The sequence below is a fragment of the Lampetra planeri genome, chromosome 50 (genome assembly GCF_965212315.1).
Source record: "Lampetra planeri chromosome 50, kcLamPlan1.2.h2, whole genome shotgun sequence".
NCBI classification, from domain to species: Eukaryota; Metazoa; Chordata; class Hyperoartia; order Petromyzontiformes; family Petromyzontidae; genus Lampetra; species Lampetra planeri.
In genome coordinates, this window is record NC_136156.1 from 36,172 (window position 1) to 58,444 (window position 22,273).

The following is a 22,273-nucleotide window of genomic DNA, read 5'->3' on the forward strand; positions in this document are numbered from 1 at the left end:
ATTTACAAAGTCCTGTACAACCATAACCACAATCATATAAACATAAATCTTTTTTATCGCAATATATTGGGGGGGACATTTTGAGCATATTTGAATATTGTAATTACGGCCTTGTTGACAACGTTTGCCTTGGCGAAGACGGCTACTTACTGTTCACTTCTGTCACGTGGTTTTCACCAAACATGAAATAATCAGTGGATGTCAAAAACCCATCGGTTTAAAAAAAAAAAACTTTTATTTTTACATTTTATTACATCCTGAGTGACATTAAATAGTTGTGTTTTGCGTGCTTGGACATTACTGAGTGTTTTAATTGTAACGGGAAGGGATTCGTAAAACATTGCTGAAGCATACTCTTAGGTTTTTTCGGTAAAGTCACGTAGGTAAAAAGAAATAATAAAATAATTGCTATAATAATATAAATAAAATAATAAATCGCGACGTTTCGGAGGCAACACAAGTCTCCGTCACAGCTAAATTTATTGTATACAATAACCGTCACAGCTAAATTTATTGTATACAATAACCGTCACAGCTAAATTTATTGTATGCACCTGATGACGGAGACTTATTATTTTATTTCTATTATTATTTCTATTGTTTTATGATTTATTTTTACCTACGTGACTTTACCGAAAAAACCTAAGAGTATGAATCCTTGCAGTCACGAAAGCTTCAAATCTAGAATTGCTGAAGCATTTTATTATTTTAAAGACCATGAATGGAAGAGTTTTCTGCATATTTGAAGAAGTCTTACATTGCATTTATCTTTCTCACTGAACGCCTGTGTAACATCGTGGAATTGCAAGGCGATAGGGCTGTCATCAATTTGCGGTGGCGAGATGTTAACTCCCTCGCTTGATATACAGTATACAGGAGATCGTGGGTTCAATCTCGACCCTAAGACCTGGTCGGGTGGATTTTTCTCTGGGTCCTCTGGTTTTCCCCTCCATATTTATAATCAACATGCGTTTGGAATATTTGGCTGCTATAAAGGTCCACATGATGGTAAGCCACTTCATTGAGCTATCATTTGTGACCAGGTCGCTTCTGAAAAAGAGCGATATAGCTGTGGGCCTAACCTGGTAAAAAAAATAGTTAAAATAAATAGTTAATAGTTAGCTAGACCATTAGTGGTGTGATATTATTATATTTTACACTGGTGAGAGAGTTCAAACATTTTATTTACATTTCGACATGTTTTCTAAAAGACGGTTGGGTTAAATCTACGTTATGTACAGTCTTACATTTCATGTGTTGACATATAATGGTAACTGTCAAATATTTATTTCAACATGTTCAGATTTGAATACGTCACGTTGCAGCTTGTTGACCGGTTGATCCTCGATAGTTAGTGGTGAGTATTCCCGCCTGTCACGCTGGAGGTTGGTTCAATTCCCCGTCGGGGAGAGCTGAGCTTTTCTTTCAATACCTTCAGGTATCTTATGCCATTTATAATTTATACTCTGGGTATTCTTACTTTTTATACGCAGCGTTGATAATGCAAATATCCACATGTAGTTAAAATGTATGAAACATTTCATGAAACGACAGCAATGTACAGACTTCACTCGACCCCTCTGTTGGATGAAAGTCACCCCACAATTGAACATCAATAACCGTGCTGACAAGTTCATATTGGTGAAGTAAGCTGCAGGACTAGATGCATTTCCACTTTTTAATGGTGTTAGCCATTGCTCGGGAATTAATCCACTTGTCAAGTTCAGTTCCCGACTTGTTTAGAACTTAGTAATTTACGATCCAATCTCAATCACAGCGAGTCCTCAATCGAGGTTCGTGTCCCCGCCTGTCACACGAGAACCCGTCGGGGAGATAGCAACTTTTTGCCAATGTTTTGCTTCAGTGATATTTATAATATGCACACGTTCAAGTTACAATATTAACATATTCCACATTTGTGCCTCCCAAATTTAGGGTAACCAAAGTTCGACAATTCGGTCTTTGGATTAAAAAATCCGCTGTCGTGTTGGTTTCTGCATGCTTGACACAAATCTGACAGTGAGTGCACAGTCTCAGTTGACTCTCACCTGGTGAAATTAAGTCTTACTACACTACTACTCGTGGTATTAAATAAGAACATTTTTAAACGGATGGAACATTTACCTTAACATTTCTACATACGTAATTACTTGTTTAAAATCCTCAGTTGCACAGACCTACAAATGGGAAATTCTGTAATATTGTACTGCGATTACGTGTATGCAGCTACAATCATCATCTTCAGGTCATGGCCAATCCACTGCTTGATGAAGGCCTCTCAAAGCCGCTGCAATAACACAATATGACATTGGACGCATATATAAATAGGGCATTCCTGAAAACACACGTATTTCCTCAATACATCACAATTATACAATACTCAAAAGTGAATATATCACCTCTTACAACTTTGACGTGTATCGTTGTATTCCTTCAAAGTGGCGTTTTTAACTGCAGCACGCGGTTTTCACACAACCCTTGGCCCCCACCGTCTTCGCAAAGCGACGTCACCCCGCGACATGAATATTAATGAGCGTGGGCTGACCACGTGGCTTGAGCCAGAGCCCCCCGCCCCGTGCGATCGTCCTGGTGACGTCATCGGTGGCGGTCTCGAGTCACTCCGGCGGTGACGTCTCTCGAGAGGCCGGTCACGTGGTGCCGTGCCCGCTGCTGTGTGCAGTAAGCGTGGTGCGTGTGTGTGCGGTTCGTCATAATTATACAAACAATTCAATTAAAGAACACGGTTTGTTTGCTACGTGACATTTTAAAGATTTAGTTTACCAGTATGTTATTGCTGAGCTGATGAAAGAGAACGGCTTAAACACAATACGATGTGAAATTGTGACTGTGTAGCATGTAAACGTGCTGGTGGGCATGCAGCAGTGCGCTAGGGAGCCCCTTTAGACCTTGGGCATTGCGGCGAGGTGTGGGAGGACGTGGGTCGTGGGAAGGGTGGGTTTGTAGTTTTGCAGAGGCTGGTTATTTATAAAGCAGGAGGCCGACTGGCATGGCTGGGCACGCCGACGGGACGAGTTGAGTTTGGAGGACGATGGTGAGGTAAGGCGATACTCGTGGGCGAGAGAGCCGCTGCATCACCCCTCCATCCAGCAGACACAGATCACAGCTGGTAATATCAGCATCATCACCACCCATTATCATCACGTGTATCATCATCATGCACCACGATCCATCACGAACATCATCACGTACCACTGTCAACCACCATCATGAGCATCATCGTCACGGCCCACTTATCCACCAGCATGAACCGTCGATATCAACTATATCATCATGATCATCGTCATCATACTTAACCATTACTACCACCTACATCATCATTACCATTATGTGTCATCAGCATGCACCATCAACACCAACTACAGCATTATACATTAGTTGCCATCACTACCATCCACATCAACATGCGCCACCACCATCATGCACCCCTCATAAACTCCATCGTGATCATAATAATCATAGATCACCACTATACCACCTCCACCATAATCATGGATATTTACACTCACTGCACCTAATTCAATAATTATCTGGATCAACATAACCACCATTATTATCACCGACACTACCACCATCAGCAGCCGCATCAATGTCATTACACATTGGTGTCAAGCTCATCGCTGTTTTACTTACAACTTTTGTCATCAGCAGAGTTTCCAACAAATTACATCGTCATCATCGTCAGTGCCTTCATTATAGATACCACGTCCCTCGATAACCCCTGTAGAGTGTCGATCCTCAGGGTAATCACCATTATCGTTGTCTTCTCCATCAGCACATAATCCCCATAACAGTGCTTTCGTTTGTATCATCGCTCTTAGTAGCAGCATCAACAACAGCAGCCACAATAAAACAAATATCATGACGCACCCACATCAAGACAGCATTAATATCAATGTTATTGTCATAAATAAAATCAATCGGCCGTGGTTCTGCTCAGTAAATATGCAAGATTGTTTTAGTTTAGGTCCATACAGCGTGTGTTGTTAAGGGGCGTGCTTGTATCAGATTTACAAGGTCGTTTCAGATGCAAAATATTGATGGGCTCTAGTCCTAGGTAAAGAAACCAACCGTGTTTGTTGCTGGTCTTAGTTTTACCTCTTGCATGCAATAGTTTAGCCACTTTGTAAAAGACAAGTAATTGTGTTAATGATCATTATCAGCCATGATCGATCGACTACTGGATGAAAGCCTCCCCAAGTTGGCATCATCCTTTAGGGTCCCACGATGTCATTAGTCTCAATCATCTTGCAGGCATCTCTTTTTGCAAGGTGGCATGTTCAAGCCCACTCTTCTAAATAGTTGTATTCAGTTATTTAGTATAAATACTTAAATTTAGTATAAATACTTAAATCACTTATTAAAACATGTATTGCGTGCAGTTGCATGTTTTCCTGATTTGGGATCTGGGCTATGACACAGACGCATAAGAGAAAATGTTTAAATCTTGACTTAAAGCTTTCGTGACTGCAGGAATTCATACACAAGCGGTCGACCGCTTGTATTGCGATCGAAACGTCGTAGTTTTTTTGTTATTTTCTTTGAGCCTATCTACGTGAAAGACCCAAAGAATAGAAGATTATTATTCGACAGTATCTGCATTGCCGACTGCACACAAGGGCATTGGACGAACGCCACCTACTGCAACATTGACTGGAATGTAACTTTTGACTTGTAAACTGGCTCAGTGGGAAGTAAACGTGCAAAATGTGGGGACATTTTAACCAGGTTTTTTATTACAGTATACTTTTTTGAGATATCACTTCACCTTTAACCTATTTTAACCATGTTTTGGTATAATGCTTTTGCAAAATATTCTCGTATATACCAGGGTAATTTATATTATCACTTGGAATTTGGAACTGTAATGTTGGTAATAATTTGCTATCATTGCTCTACATGCTGTAGATATAATTAGTTTCTTCCATGTGTTTGAATTAATCTTAGAAAAGAAAAAAAACAAGTTGTGAACAAAGCTATAAAACATTATTACATTTACAGCAAGCGCTGAGCTTCACAAAATTCTTCATCCGATTAAATGTTTTTAAGGAGCATGATCACACAATAATCGTTTTCATTTCTCGCATTACTCTTTTTGTTAGGGGGGACCTGGTGTCATATTTTTCACACTGCAATCACAACATCAACAAACGAATAGTCACATTTCTGATGGAAAAAAACACTCAATGTTTGTGGTATAAGATTTCACGTTTTCGCTGTACAGCTCTCTGATGTGTTCTCACTTTCTCCCCTGATAATATAACGCTTTCCCTATATAATCAAGGGAGAAAGTGGGCCGCTCGATCAGTTTCTGAAGAAAGCCGCAGCATGTAAAGCGCAACATGGGACATTATGCCTGACAACACATGGTACAACCTACAAGCCCTTTGGAGAGTTATACTTAAAACAGTTGTTTGCTGTAATGAGTTATGTGTCCTTTATGCCTCGTGACGAGAGCAGGAAGTTGAAGGAAAGCAGAGCCAGATGAGATCGAGTGGACGTAAGCTTACCCCGGGACGTGTGGCAGGTCTCAAAGTGGTGTCCTAAAGGTAAGGAAACATCCACATTTTTCAACATCATTATCATCAGCCATGGTCAATCCACTTTGGGATGAGGGCCACTCCAAGTTTCCATCATCTCTCACGATCTTGCAATGTAATATTCCACTTGTCACCTGTACATGAGCTAGCTGACTTCATTGTTCCGTCTTCCTGGTGGACGTTATCTTGGACTTGTTAATTTCCATGGCTGTCAAGGCAGCAAAACATAATAAGTGGTTGCTGACAGTTTTAATGGTTCAGTAAATTGGCTTTTAGTATGTGTGTTATTCTTCGCCTGAGGACGGCTGCTTGCGTTGTGGCCGAAACGTCGTGAGAATTGTTTTATTATGTTTTATTTTTATTATTTTACTACTTCCCTTCTACGTGACTTTACCGAAAGAACCAAGAAGATGAATCCCTGCAGTCACGAAAGCTTTAAATCGAAATTTAATGTGTGTTATTGTGTATTATTAAAATTTACACCTCGCCTGGCACAATAATCATGGTGACATCACTGCCACTAAGTGGCGAAAGGCAGTGATTGTAATGTTGTCAGAACCGGTGGCACATTGCTTCGCGTGCTGCTCTACGAACCCGGCGACCTGGGTTTGGTTATCATCTATGGCGAACATAAGTAAGAAGTGCTATCTAAATTGGTTATGGGCCTCCCCATGTGGAGTGACGTCACCCACTAATTATTATTAATGAGGGGGGGTGTCCATTTGGAGGACGGCACCTGTTCATGATTATTAATGAGGGGGGCTGTTCGATGTGGAGTGACGTCACTTGCTCATGATTATTAATGAGGGGCGGGTCCATGTGGAGGACATAAGGGGCCATCCATAAATAACGGCATGCACCTAGGGGGGGGGATCAGACATTTGTGACGATGTGTGACGAGGGGGGGGATTGAGAAATGTGACGTCACATCACAATGCGCAACTTTAAATAAATATAGACAACACGTTCTACTTAAGTCGACTTTTTAATAAATGTTTTCTCCTACAACATCAGAGTGCAGTGCCACATTAAATACGCACTACAATGGCAATAGTTTAAAGCGATTTGAAGCATGTTTTATTTTCAAAATGGAAATATAGTTTTGGGGGGGGGGCAGAGCTTTGTGACGTCATATTTGTTTGTGACGCCGTGTGATGAGGGGGGGGGGTCAAAAATCGTTCAAAATCGCGTGACGTCATTTATGTACGGCCCCTAACCTGTTCATGATTATTAATGAGGGGGGCTGGTCGACGTGGAGTGACGTCACGCACGTTACACACTGACATTCTTGGGTAAATATAGTAAATAAATGTTTGGAAGCTGGGCCTGAGAAACGATATAAATGCACAGCATACATGCGGGAGGCCATTAATCCCATAAATTTACAATAGATTCAATAACAGTAATAGATACAGTCCTGGTTGGCTTATAAGCACAGCCTTCGGAAAGTTAGAGATTACCTCATTAATTAATGTGTATTATGTGGGCTTTATGTGGTGCAGTGTTTAAAACTGGATTTGTGTCCATATTTTACCACGTAAATGTTTATACAGTGTACTTCCATAAGTGATCTATTGGATCTGAATTCAACATGTTTATGGAATGCTCCTTCTAGAAAATTGCAAACAACGCACGTATTGTTATTCTTATTCACAAACAATTACTCGAATAATCTTAGTGATTCAGCACTCGTACACATGATTCATGCTCTGTTCGCTGTTGGGTTGCAGCTTTTGCATGCTGACACTATAGCCCATTTTCCATTCTCTGTTGCGCCTGGCTTAGATTCATTGCTTTGTCTGCCCTCTCGGTTTGTCCTCTCTCTTTGCACTTGCATTCATATTAGTGGGAAGCCTCTTCAGAATCAAAAGCAATAAATTACATGTTCCACCAAAGTGTCGTGATTTCAAGGAGAAATGATTTAGCGCACATCAACTGCACGCTCTGGAATATCCCTCAATACCCTCTACCCCCCCTACCCCCCCTGCCCCCACATACCCCCCCCTGCCCCCACATACCCCCCCTTAGCCCCCCCCTGCCCCCACATAAACCCCCTGCCCCCACATACCCCCCCCTGCCCCCCCCTGCCCCCACATACCCCCCCTGCCCCCACATACCCCCCCCTGCCCCCACATACCCCCCCTGCCCCCCCTGCCACCACATACCCCCCCCTGCCCCCACATACCCCCCCCTGCCCCCACATACCCCCCCTGCCCCCACATACCCCCCCTGCCCCCCCTGCCCCCACATACCCCCCCTGTCCCCACATATCTCCCCCCCTGCCCCCACATACCCCCCCCTGCCCCCCCTGTCCCCCCTGCCCCCACATACCCCCCCTGCCCCCACATACCCCCCCTGCCCCCCCTGCCCCCACATATCCCCCCTGCCCCCACATATCCCCCTGCGCCCACATATCTCCCCCCCTGCCCCTACATACCCCCCCCTGCCCCCCCCTGCCCCCACATACCCCCCCTGCCCCCACATACCCCCCCTGCCCCTCCTGCCCCCACACCCCACATACCCCCCCTGCCCCCACATATCCCCCCCCCTGCCCCCACAAGAGTGTTTTCCGACACCCCAGGTGCAGCAACTTTTTTGCGTGAACCTCCCACGTCAACTTGCCTCATACGGATGTGGATACAACCAGACATCGTCGTTGAGCGATCGCATCCCACCAAATCAATAATCCGTTGTGCAACACTAAGTGAGACCATGTTTGGGAGTTTGACTCGGACAGTTTAGCCTTTACTTGGCGGCGCAAGGGTATCAGGCTAGCATCGTCGGCCTGCAGCTGTCCCCATTCTGTAAAGATCAGGCCCAGCGCGTAGTCCCTGCACAGTTCCCTTGATGGTGGCTCCGTGGCCTGAACCATCGTTATCGTTGCTGGAATTTCCGGGACAGTTGTCTTATTTCAGCCCGTCCCCGATGTACACGCACACAGGTCCTCTGGATGTAGCCTTGACAATGCATCGGCATTTCCATGTTTTAGGCCTTTCAGATGTACAATTTGGTATGAGTACTCCTGCAATTTCTCTAGCGAGCACGCCAGCTGACCCGACGGCTGGTCTATGCGCAAGGAGTACTGTAGGGCGGTGTGATCAGTACGGACTGTAAATTTTCTTCTGTATAGGTAGAGTCTGTACAGCTGAATGACATACACAATCTCCAGCAATTTTGGCGAGTTACGCAATAACGTTGCTCCGCCGGCGAAAGAACGAGACAACCGTAAGCAATTACCACTTCAACCCTGTCCTTCACCTGAGAGAGGACAGCCCCCATCCACAGATCACTGGCGTCCGTGTCCAAGATGAAGGTCGGGAAAAAGTCTGGCTATGCTATGGGCGGAGCATCCGTGAGCCGATCGCGCAGCGTGACAAAGGCCGTTTATTCCTCTACCTCCAAATGAAACTTATGGATTTTGGCTGTCAACGCGTCCAGGAGCATTGCGTTTGTGGCAAAATTTGCAACAAATCGTCGATAATATGACGTGAACCCGACAAAACTGCGCACATCACCCACAGATTTGGGGGTTGGCCAATTTTGCACACACGTAGTTTTCTCGGGATCCGTGGCAACATCCGACTCAACACGTGACCCAAATATCTCACCGACGTTTGCATTAAATGGCATTTAGATGGCTTTAGTTTTAAGTTGGCTAAGCGTACCCTAGATAACACCGTGCGTTAAACCAGTTCCATTAGCCTTTGAAATGGTGCGGGACAGTTTGTTAGCCCATCAGAAGACAATTAAATTCATCCAAGCTTTGAGGTGTACAGAACACTGTTTTGGGCCTCGAGGTCTCATCTAAGGGAAGTTGCCAAAGTCCCGAAAGAAAATCCGAAGTCGAGAAAAATTTCACCCCTGACAATGCGTCTAATGAGTCGTCAATGCGCGGGAGCAGATACGCATCAGTCAACGTATCCTTATTTAGGCAGCGAAGATCGACACTAAACTTCAAACTGCCGTCTGGTTTTTTAACGAGTATCACAGGAGCCCGCCAAGGGCTGGTGGATGGTGAAATGATCTCCGCCACGTACATCTCATCCACCGCCTGCTGTACGTGTAATGTTTCAACGGGGCTCATGCAATACGAATTTTGGGAATCTCCTGTGTCGATGTGATGTTTAGCCAGTCGTCCATCCTATGTCATACTGCTTGTTGGCTTCTCTGCACTCCTGACAACTCTGCGTTCTCGTCACACAGTTAGGTGGTTTAGCCTACTTTCCTCCGTTGACGGAACATCGTTAGCAACTCCCGCTAGTATCGTTTCTGTCGCTTCCTCCATATCGATAGATACCGGTCTCGCATGTGCCATTTTACAGTCCCTGCCTGTACAGCGATCGGTCGCTCTCTGACATTTAATACTTGTGTGGTGACAACTCAGAGACTATACGACTTGGAGGCACTTCTTTATTAACAAGCATCAATTGTCGGTGACGCTACTCAGCCAGGACAGTTGGTAGGCTGCTTGACTAGCGGCGCCCCGAGATGGTGAAGATGGAGACGGTGACGAGAAGAATGGTGACGAGAAGAATGGTGAAGATGACGAGAAGAACGGTGACGAAGGACTTCAGCAGCACGACGGGGATCCCACTCCAACAACAGCCCCGAGGTCCCCCACAGGGGCCCATCTTATACTGTCAGCGTGGCCTCGCTCGCCCTCGGCCACGCCCCCTTTCTGGAACCTACTAGCGGGATCCTGGTGTGCCCCTTCTGTGGCCTTTCCCCTAGATCCCCCTCTCGCGTATATCCTGGCCTGCTGACATCAGGACTACCGTACGCCGCAGATCCCCTTTTCTGCCAGCAGCCAGCGCTATGCCACTACACTTGTATGATAGGAGCCTCTTCATTATGGACACAGCAACAACACTAGGCCTTGGCTTCGTTCTTGGTCTTGAAGCTCGTCCCTTCCCTCGAATGTCCCCTCTCCTCGCGCTCTTCCCTTTTATCCGTCTTGAGCCTGGTTTCTTGAACTTTCCCTCACTGTTTTTACGGCAGTCAATCCCACTCTTCCAACGGTTCCCAACCATCCCCTCCGGGTTCAACTCTGTTTCACGCTTTTTCCCGTTTGAATCTTTCCTACAATCTTTTCAAACCCTGCCTCCTGACCAATCATCGTGCAAGATAGTTTGGCTGCACACTGGGTTGGGGTGAGTGCTTTTTAATTTCAGTCATTACACGAGTACGCCATAAGGTAGGTGAATCTAGATAACTCGCCTTTTTCCCGTCCAAGGACGGGTGAATTGCAGTAAATCTGAAACTTGCAAGCGAAAAGCAGACCACGACGTGATATTCATTGCATCCATTCGTGTGCAATTTGTAAGTCCGCTGTGACACAGATTTATTTCATTTAAAGGTTATAAGCTCTTGTTCATCATGACGTCCATTGTACTTCTATGTCTCAATAGCGTTACGGAGATCGCGTGACGTGAGGGTTCTGCCTTTGTAGTGAGAGTTGTAAGTGGACGCTGAGGAGGGTGGAGGAGGCGCCCCCTTCCCTACCACCATGTTGAGCGGCGTTACCCGCTCATGATTATTGATGCGGGGGGGGTCTATTTGGAGGACATCACCTGGTCATGATTATTAATGAGGGAGGCTGTTTGATGCGGTATGATGTCACCCGACATGATTATTAATAACGGGGGGGGGGGGGGGTCCATGTGACGTCACGCGCGTGACACTGACATTCTTGGGTAAATATAGTAGTCAATCCGGTTTTACACAATATTCGGTGGGTGTGTAAATCCATTTAAATCGATAATTATATATAATCTGACGAATAGTTATTGCCAATGCAACAATATCAGCTTCCAAATTGCAATGTAGATTTTCACAAAAGACAGTTATTGCAAAATCAGTTTCTACTAACTTAGCAATCCTTATACTTTTTAGTGTATCATTTTTGTGCTCCGTTGTATTTCTTCAACAGCATTTCACTTGGCATAAGCCTACGATACACCTTCCAGTCAATGCATCCTTGTATGTATGTGTAGTGTTCTTCGGTGCATGTGTGTAGCACACAGTCGGAGACAAGGTAGTTGCAGGAGGCACCTTCTCGTTTATTTCCATTACACCACTCCGGCTGTTCACACTCACAGGCTCGCCTCCTCTCTCGACCACGTTGCCGTACAGCCCGGCCTAGATACAACCCTGACCGCGTTGCACCAACGGCGTCGACCGAGACAGCCAGCTACTGTCCGGCCACGCAATTATTGGGCGAAGGCGGCAACGACGGAAGGCGGCGAAGACGACAGCGACGACGAGACGAGTCCCAGAACCGGCAGCCCGGAGCTCTCCACTGCTTTTATTCTCCTCGGCTCGGCCTGGCTGCCTTGGCCGTGCCTCCCTTCTCGAACCTACCAGAGGGTTCCAGGGGCCTCCCGATGAGGTCTTCTGTGACCCTTGCCCCAGTTCCTCCGCCCTGCCGGCACACACACCGATGGCGTGTGCGCTAACTGTCCACCGCAGTTGCCGCTGCTGGACAGCAGTCGGCACTGTGTCACTACACATAACTTCTTTCGCACCATATGTAGCCAACCATGCTAATCGGAGGGGGAAGGACAACAAACTTGGAGGCAGCCCTTCCATATAGGTGAACGAGGTGATCGCCTAGGGCGCCAAGTTAAGTGGGGCGTCAAATTCGAGGAAAAAATACATAAAACAATACAAATTAAATAACGAAGATGTCTTTATTTAAATTCCCGTGCGCGTACAGAGGGTATATGAAATATAATAAATTTCTCAACATTTCTGAGTTTATTGGTTGGACAGACTGAATAATTATGCTTCTGGTTAAAATAAATACGCTTAGAAAACATTAAACGGAAAATAGAGACAAAACGTTTCCTAGTTTACCAAAAACCTCAGCCTAGATCTGCCCTTGGGGTTTGAGGGTGGTGGCACCGATTGCATGGTTTGCCTAGGGCGCCAGTTGCTGGCAGCTAGTCCAGGACTGCCCCTGAACAAACTGAAGACAAAAAAGCAGTTATAAAGAAATTAAATTATATTCATTATTAATACTATTAATAATGCAACTTGTAGCGTGTACAGATTCGCTAACAGACTAAAGTTAGTGTGACTCGGGAGGTACCTAATCCAGCTCAGAATTACTTAAGCTTTATAATCTGTCATACTTAAAATGAACAACAATTAATTAAATAATGATATGAACTAGAAAAACACAATGATGTATGTAATATGTCTGTCACACTATCAATTACTAAAGAAACTGTTTTCCAAAGCACGAATGTGTTGGGTATTATGATTGTATTAATACAATATATTTAAAGAATTGTTTATAATTTCCTATCTATGTTTATCAGTAAATACAATATGTTTATGTATAAAATTGGCAACTTTTATCACGATGTAATGATATTTAGAAAAACGGACAATTACATTATCCTGGAACCTTTAGCCATAATTGTTACCTTGTTGGTTCAAAATTCACAGATCGTTTTCTGTAATATTCTCAAGGTAGCATAGACTTGAGCCCTTGTGTTCCACTTTGTTGTGCTTTCTTAAGCGTTTGAACCATTTTTGTTTTGGCAAGTACCGTGTTTCCTACACTACAGTGCCATTTATTTAATGTATGCCATACTTTAAAATATCTAATCATAGCTGACACTTCAATATTCATGTAATAAATTGTAATTTATTTATCTGCAGTTTACAGTGCTGTAATCAATGTGCATTTATCTATTTGAAGTTTCAAATGCGGCCAGTGATCTCTGGCACATAGTTGAAAATAACTACTCTAACAATAGTAATAAAAGTGCACTTTGTTAACCCAGGAAATACTCTCTGTGTTAATGCTTCTTTTTCAGGAGGAACCTGAAATGCGATGATTGGTCAATTGCATTGTTTATTGTTTGGCTTGTGACTTTTGTGATTAAACCAATGCCTGAGAGGCAGTAACACTTATTATTCTGCACGGAATCAAGAATCTGTTGCTGTACTGCCATCTTCTGGTCACCACACATCCCGCACCTCCAATTAGCACGATAGGCTACGTATGGTGCAAAAGAAGTTCTACATACATACAAAGCCGACAACACCTCCTGGTATTCCCAGGCATTGTCTGATCTAGGTACGAACCAGGCTCCAACTTGGTAGGCTTCAGATATCTAATGGGATTGGGTGCATTCAGGGTGATTGGGTATTAGGCAGTCTTATGGGATTATTCACTGCTTTATGTGCAGCATATTGAAAGGATTTTAACATGGTATTGTGGTAATAACAAATATCCCATACAAAATTCATATTCAATAGTTTTTTCCAAGATGAAAATGTGAATAATAAATATTATTTGTAAAAAAAGAAACATTCATAAAGCTCTAGACTAACATGTAATAGAACCTTGAGATTTGCATATTATCATGCAGCCCATTATTGTATTTGACATACTTATGCAATCAATATTTATCCTGGAGGGTGTCATTATGTATTGGTGAAGGTTAATTATAATGGGGTGGCTGTCCCTTAACCTCTGCCCTGGAGGTATTTTCTTTTCTTATTTTCAAATGCTTTACTTTCACATTACAATTCTAATTTAATACATCTTGAATAATTCCATGTTTTCTTTAGTTCAACGTTTCAAAATAGTTTGGTTTCACACCAGCATGTGGTGTCTTATAAAATAACATGTTCTGTCTCTGTTTTCATTCATGTCTGCAGACAGTGAGGATGTCTGGTTAGCGAGTTATGTATTGGCGCCTTTGTTTTTGCGGTTCATTGGGTCTCCCCAATCACTCACTCACTAATTGAAGGGAAAGAGGCTTCTTTTGGCTCATTTCCGTGGTAACGCGCATTGCCGGTCGTGTTCCAGACTGGCCTCTTTACAGGGCCTGCTGAGCACAAGCCTGTGCCTGCTTTGCCGCTGGAATTTCTCGTCCTTAGCAAGGCGCACATGCGCGCGTCTGTAAGTATGTTGAACTTCTGTCGCACCGTAGGTAGCCAACCGTGCTTATTTGTACGAGGGAAGAGTGGATGATCGCAGTAAGTGCCACGTGGACGTGTATTACATGCCTCTTAGCAGCTGTCTTTTTGTATCGAGCCTCCAGATCGATCCGCACATCTTATTATCGGCGATTAGCGTGGATAAGAGGAGTTACATGGAATGGTGACAAATACATCCCTTTATCTGTGCTTGTATGCGGATCAGAAGAAATAGCTTATCACAGATAAGAGGAGATAACAGGTAAATGCGTGAATTGGAAATAAGAACATCCCTGGGCATGTCACGTGTTTTTATATGATGGCATTGCTGGTGCTGGTGGTGGATTTCACCTTGCCACAACTGACTTGAAAGTGGTGTTGTGAAAGTAGGTCATACGGCATTAATTCATGCTGGTGCGTGCTTACTTTTGGCCATATAAGAGGGAAATGTGTGGATATACACGGATAACAGGGTCCACCAACAGTACCCCCATAGCATTGCAGAAAAAAGTTATAATGTAGTGTGAAAGGGAGTGGCACGTTGGGTATTGCAATATGCTATGATCCTGGTGACTTAGTTGAATTCCTGACCCTGGTGAAGCAAGCTAATGACAATTTGTTTTTTAACTTTGTTAGGGCGTCTTTTACGTTCACTGAAAAAGTAGTGTATTTTCTACCGTATATTGCAGTAGTACTGTATTGTTATAGGAATTACTAACTATCATTAATTTTTGCACTCTATGATAGTGCATAACAGTAAATTACAATATCACAGTAGCAGTTAATTCAAATGATACTGCAGTAATTAATTAATGTTGCGATTGTAATCATTGTTGTGGGAGTTACATGATATAGTAGCTGTCATTGTCACTCTACTAAACTATAATTTGAGTGCTACCTGGGTGATAATGGAGAGTTTCCTGTTTCAGGTATTAAACTAAAACTATTTTTATTTACCAGGTAAGGCCCACTGAGCTACATAGATGATTTTCAGAAGTGATCTGGCCACAAATGATAGCTCAACGAAGTGGTTTATCATTTGTAAATGTATAGCAGCCAAATACTGTAAACGCGTGTTTCTAAATGTGGACGGAAAAACTGGAGGACCCAGAGAATAATCCATGCGACCATGGGGAGAACATGCAAACTCCAAGTATACAGGCGTCAGTGTCAGGATCGAACCCAAAATCTTCTGTCTACCAGGCGAGGTAGTTAATGTCTTGCTATGAACCCGTGGTTGATGGTGACAACCTGGGTAGGCCTTCATCTAGCAGGGTATATATCATTGCTGATGATGAACACAGGGGACACAGAGATGGCTAATCACATCTGGCGTTGTCTACGCCGCCATGGCATGTGCCCTGCCGGCCCTAACAGGTAATCAATTAGAGTCATTGCCCCAACAGTCCGAAAGACAAACTTGTAATACAGTGCACCATATATTTTTGTTTCATATACTGTACACATGTCAATGTAACTTTGTTTGAACAAAACTTTGTTTGAAGCAGATAAGAGCCCAGTGAAAAAAATACGTTATTATGTCGGCTTTTATGACCGAATATTATGATTCATAATTTATTTGTTGGTCAGATTGTATGAGGCAATGCCAATGTGTGTCGTGCACCCTCCTGTGTCGTTCCAAATTGGTGAATGTTGTGGATTGCTCTGCAGTGTACTAGTGTCATTAAGCAATGCGAATTGCCGCTGTTTGTTCACTTGACAAATTTATTTAGTTGATTGCGTCAGGAGGAGGAGGGTGAATGACACACATTGGCACTTGCTCACATGATCTGACCCAAAAACTATTTAGAATCATAAAACATTATTTTACAACAGAGACCTGGATCAATGGAGAAAACAGTATAGCCGTAAAGGCGAACAGAAAAAATTGATACAATATTATTTGAGATTGAGTTAACTCAGCGGAGGGAAGTCCAGATTTACTTTGATAAGCAAACATTTACGACAACCTTCAAGGCCATTAATTGAACCTTGACCACCCAGTAGATGTGTTCATCCGCCGTTCCATTTTTACACACGGCGGTTAAAGCTGGCAGCTGTTGGATGGACGATGGCGTTTTGGTGATGATGAAATGCGGTTTCCTTGTTTTGTTTTGCTGCCTAGGCTGAGAGAACGGTATTAGTTACTGCACGCTGCCATTGTGTGACTGTAACGTACACCTGCAAGAGCGAACTCGCCCATGTCATGACCAGGGCCCCACTGTAAGCGAGATCCCCGTCGCTTGTGCGCATCGCAGTTGCTCTATTTAAGCAAATAAGTTCCACTGCTTGAGCTTAGACGTAAAAAGCTCGGCATTGGACTTGGTGAGACCAAGATCTCTGATCAAGTCATTGAGGTCTTTTTGGTTGGGGTAGTATGGGTTTCTCTCCTCAGCTCCACCTCTGAAATTGTCATCTGGATCTACAACATCTTCCTTTTCTAAAGACGGCTGCTCTCTCTCCGGAGGAGTCGGTACGGTGAGCTCATGGCAGTGTGGCACTGGGGCGATGGATGAAGGAAGGTCCGAATACGTGATAGCAGGTGCATTCTTGCCAGTCTGATGTTTGGAAGGGTCCACCATGCAGAAGTAGCATTTGCTTGAGTGGTCAGTGGGCCTCGCACATCTTAGCAGATGCTTCCACAGAGTACTTTTTCGCTCTTGTCTTAATCAATTGGCCGCAGACATCGCAAAATGCGTCTGCCGGATGCTTGCAGCCTCTTGATGCCATCTCGGATAAATGCAGATATGTATCCACTTAGGCAGCTGGAACTAAACTGAACTGGCGGGCGTAAGGCTACTACTATTTAAATTACTGGAAAGTTCTAGAATGTTCTAGAAGTTACTCCAAGTTTACTCAACACTGAATATATCTGGAATGTTCTGGAAAATAGGTAAATGTCAAAATATCACTGTCCTGGTCACAAAAGCAAAGTGTGTGGGGAATAATAGCCATTTTCTGTACTTTGAGGCATAAACAATTAGGAAATAACACTTACTACCCAGGAACAAAAAAAAATAGTTACACAAAATAATTATTTGAAGTAGTAAAAGCAGACGACGCATTCTACGTCGGTCAACAATAAAAAAAAACATATGGTCCAATTCATTTGCGGTTGTATATAGATACTATATGAATCCCAAATGTATTGTATATATATTGCAATATATTGCACGATCTATCTTGTTTAATTCCTCTGCCGAGATTTCCCTTGAATAGAGGAAATCTCCATGTATTTAAAATCAGAAATGTGTGTTTTATCTTTACGAATTCCCCCCCCCCCCCCCCGCATGCGATCGTTGTCGAGGAGAATAAAATGCTTCCGGACATGTGGCTGATGATGTCACATTCATAATCAGAACATTTATTTAAACTGGAGGAATCCGATGAGCTATGAAGCTCTTTTCCACAGATGTCCAGTAGGGGCGGGTCAGAAAGTTAAAACAAAAAACAATAAAAAAACGATAGGAGTGCAAAGTATAGGAAAGGTAAACAAGTAATACAAAAAATCGAAACAATTACGCTGCTCTTGGATGCGCTTGCATAGGGGGGATCGGGAACCAAATTACCAAGAGCCATTTTTTTCCAATTCGGTACAAAACTCTATTTCAAGAGCTGCAATGCATGTGAACATACGAGACGGTGGTTCTTAATGAATAACGTCACGAAGCAGCAGTCCTGAAAGAGCTGCATGCAGCTCCTGAGCCACAGGTTGCTGACCCCTGCGCTAGCGCACAGACGGCCGCTCTCACCGGCTCCGTCATCCACCTGAGTGCGCAAGTGACACGAGGTCCGAGGGAGTGGGCGCTGTTTGTGGTGGTGGGGGGGGGACCTGGGGCACGTGAGATGTGTTCCGTCGTTGTAGAATATGCCCTTGGATGTGTGCGCGAGTGCTCACTCACTCTCTCCACTTTCCTCTCACGTGCTCTCCCTGCTTCGTCTTTCAGCCATCAGCTGGCAGCCGTGCCTTTTATATGCAGGTACTTTCAAGTTCCCACCGTGTTGTTTGCATGTTTTTCTCTTTCTGTGGGGACATGCAAAATGTAGCACAATCTGCCAGTGCACTTTTAAGTTTTACGTGGATTCTAAATGCTTTCTGACATTGAGTTGCAAAAAAAAACAAGCTAAAGGACACGTTTATTGTTGAATATGGGCAGCCTATTAAAGTGGCTGAACGAAAAGCCACGTGCTGTGCCATCCAGGGCCGCTCCCTGACCATTGGCCGACTTGGCGTTGAGCCAACACGTTTGGCACTTGTTCAAGCCACGATCCCGAGAAGCCGAGTCCTCCCCCGCGTTTCTTCTTAAACTGATCATTGTTGTGCTACGGCCGTACATGAAATGTGTAGTTAAAGTTTTATTTACCCATAAAAGCCCCATAGGGTCAGAAAGCCCTTTTTAAGCAAGCACTCAAAACATTTGTCAATAGCACAGGGCTAAATGAATATATATTTGATAGATGTTTTACATGTGAACAAATTTGATTTTGATTGTCCTGAGAAACCCCATACATGGGAGAGGATAATGCTAAAATAAGTGAGAAACCTACTTTCTGTACAGTCCCCTTATCTTCCTTGCATACAGATGTTTTACACAATCTCCATCTGTGCATGATCCACCAATCCCGCCTCCCAACCCTACTAGAATGTCTGGTTTTATCTCTGGCCACAAAAGCCTTCGTGTTAAATTATCTCTGGAGGTTGAACTGAGGGTCCATTGGTACACAACCTGGTTTAATGAACCGATAGATAAGAGGCGTTTAACTTTGGCGCTGATACCCTCTAGACTGCACCGATCTTTGTCCTCTCGCACCACACATCATCACTCCAGTCCATGGAGAAATTATGCAAGGGGTAGGATAATGGAGAAATGTGTCGACAGTTGTGGCGTTTATTCCACACTGCTCAGTGGGAGAGCACGTCCCATAATTCAGTGTCGCCTCTGACTCTCCCGAGGCTCTGAAATGAGCACTCAAGGGATCCTTTGGATGGTGCGGTCCCTGGGTGGCTGTGGCTCTGTGTAAATGAGAAACATGGAGTGCAGCGCAATCAGCCTGTGTATCATAGCAGTGTCTCAATCGCGACCCGAGTCGTATGCTGACTGCACAGCGCCTCTCATCGAAAATTCCAAACAGAGATATTCACCTACAATACAGGTTTTTTGGGTTAAATCACGTAAATACAGGTTTTTTGGGTTAAATCACGTGAATAGAGGTTTTTTGGGTTAAATCACGTGAATAGAGGTTTTTTGGGTTAAATCACGTGAATAGACAATGTGTCGGAGATATTCACGTCGACAAGTGCTTTGGGGCATTCGCAGCAAGACGAGATGTGACTGCTGCTCCAGTGAGGCTGCGGACATTCATCTCGGTGCAGCAGTGATCTCTGATTGCATTACGCGTCAACTGTTGTGGAACAATCGCGTGGTTTACAAAAGGGCCCTGTCATGCAATCATGTTTGCTTTTTCAATTACTCGTTTTACTCGCCACTCTCCAGTTGTCTTTGTGGTGAAAGGAGTTGTCAAGCCACACACAGTGCATCTTTGACTGAGAAATTGGGTTTTTGTATCGTTTGTGCGTACTGCTCTGCACCCTGTAGATATCGGTATCCCATTACAGGCCTTTGCGCCTACCGGTAGCATTTATGTTTAAAGCATTTAGATTACAATCTTGATTTGAAGATTGTAATATTGTAATAATGGCATTACATTTTAAGTGCTGGGACAGATGAGAGGTCAAATCCATTTTGACAGTCATGTGCTCAGGGTGTGTGTGTGTGGTGTTAACCTTACAAAAACCTCTCTTGCACTGCTGCTCTTGAAGAGGGAATGACCAATGCCCATTATTTACAAACAAAAACTCCAGCGAGTCTCAAGACTCTCTTTTAAGGGCTGTCCTGCATTGTGATGTTTGAGCAATTCCGTTAATAACGCGTGGTACGTCGGAGGAAACCAGAGTACCTGGAGATGAACCACACATGCGAGGGAACAGTATCCGAAGCTTCACACAGGTCGATTTAAGAATCAGTTGCTACATTTCCTCTGAGTGTCCACCTCAGCCAAAGCCCACAATACAGTACCTGTTGTTTCCAAGTAGTCGTCCATGTGAGTACGAACCAGGTTACACCCTGGTCATGTTGATGGCGGCAGTCGTCTGTTTAAAATGTATTATTTAAATTCAAAGCCGTAGACTGTGTAAACATTATAATGCACTGTATTTTAAAGATAGCATAACTGTTACTAAAGGTATAATTATATTTCGATTTAAAGCTTTCGTGACTGCAGGGATTCATCTTCTTGGTTCTTTCGGTAAAGTCATGTAGAAGGAAAATAATAAAATAATCAAAATAAAACATTCTAAAATCATTCTCACGACGGTTCGGCCACAACGCAAGCAGCCGTCTTCAGGTGGAGAACAGGTCTGTCGAGAAGGCAGAGTCTGACAGTTTTATTTTATTATTTTCCTTCTACGTGACTTTACCGAAAGAACCAAGAAGAGGTACAATTATATCACGCTTTAAACAATGACTTGCTCATTATTTCAATTATGACCATGCTTTGAACTCGCATGACAGACCCACCCAATGTAAACGTCTGCACTTAAGTGGCAATTGAATTCAGTCGACCGTGATGGAAAAATCTGAAAAGTGGATCGTCGTTTCGGCCAACGGAACTTCACAGGAGACACTTTCAAATTGGCCCCGACACAACTGGAGTACATCCACTTGGAACAGTTTGTTAGTGGAATCCGATTAAAGATTACATCTGTCCTAAGCAAGGCATTACCCTTCTTTCAGCCTCTGTTTTTCAAAGGTCCTCCATGATATGCTGTCTTTGCTCATGGTTTTTGTTGTGAGTGGTTCATTATTTGCCCCTTAATCTCAGTTAATATTCAATTGAATGTTTAATGGTTGGTTTGGATACATAAAATGTAGTTTTGCTTCTGTTTCACCATAGGTGGTGCAGCCCACATTATATTTGTCTGTTCTAATGCTCACATAATCCTGCTTAGCAAAAAGCGGGGCTTTGAGGCACAGCTTGCACAGGTGAAATGTATTGAAGTCTGGTTCGGATTTTATCAAAAACGCAACACATTGCTCGCAGGGGAAGGATGCCGACTGGAAATGAAAAGACGCTTGTGTGTTTCTCGGGATTTTGTATTGCATTGGTTGCTGTGGTGCTTTTTTATTACATTTACTGGTGAGTACGTTTTCATTCTTTGCATTTACAAGTGAACACACATGCCGAATTTGCAGGACATGGCCAGGATATAGCTCTGTTGATATAGCGTGTATGCTTCATTTTGTGAGGATCGAGTTGAAATCCTGACATGTGAATGAACCTTATTCATTACAGCCCCACCATCATGGGTACCATCAGCATCATCATCATCATTATCGTCATCTCTCCTAGATTGAGATATAAATGCCACTCATGCACGCTGCCAGCCAGGTGGCTCAGCAGTAGAGTGAGTGGCTCGCAAACAGATGGTTGCCACTTTAAATCTTTGTTGGTCATTGTTTCGGCCCATAATCCATCCAGGGTCGATACAATAAGCACTGCTCTGTAGGGAAGTGAAGAGTGGTTGCTTTATGGATGTACTTGTGTTTATTTTGTTGTCATTCCCCCGCACTTCCGATTAACACAGTTGGCTACGTACGGTGCAAAACGAGTTCAACCTACATAGTACCCCCCCCCCCCCACCTATAAGAATGTGGAATTTCACCCGTTGGTAAACAGGAGATGGGCACCACCTCGATGCTCATTTGAACACGAAATCA

The 22,273-nt window shown here is 43.7% G+C and overlaps 1 protein-coding gene across 7 annotated transcripts in view; it reads left to right on the plus strand.

Moving 5' to 3' along the window:
- Positions 1-2,603: 2,603 nt before the first annotated feature.
- Positions 2,604-22,273, plus strand: part of AGPAT3 (1-acylglycerol-3-phosphate O-acyltransferase 3) — a 62,976-nt gene continuing 43,306 nt past the window's right edge. For 2 of the 7 annotated variants that reach the window (XM_078616290.1, XM_078616292.1), the window contains exons 1-2: positions 2,615-3,057; positions 5,479-5,567. The gene's annotated coding sequence lies outside the window, so the exon portion shown is untranslated. Of the gene's footprint in view, positions 3,058-5,478; positions 5,568-22,273 lie in introns of all 7 variants that reach the window. The other 5 variants (XM_078616295.1, XM_078616296.1, XM_078616293.1 and 2 more) reach the window with 4 other exon arrangements.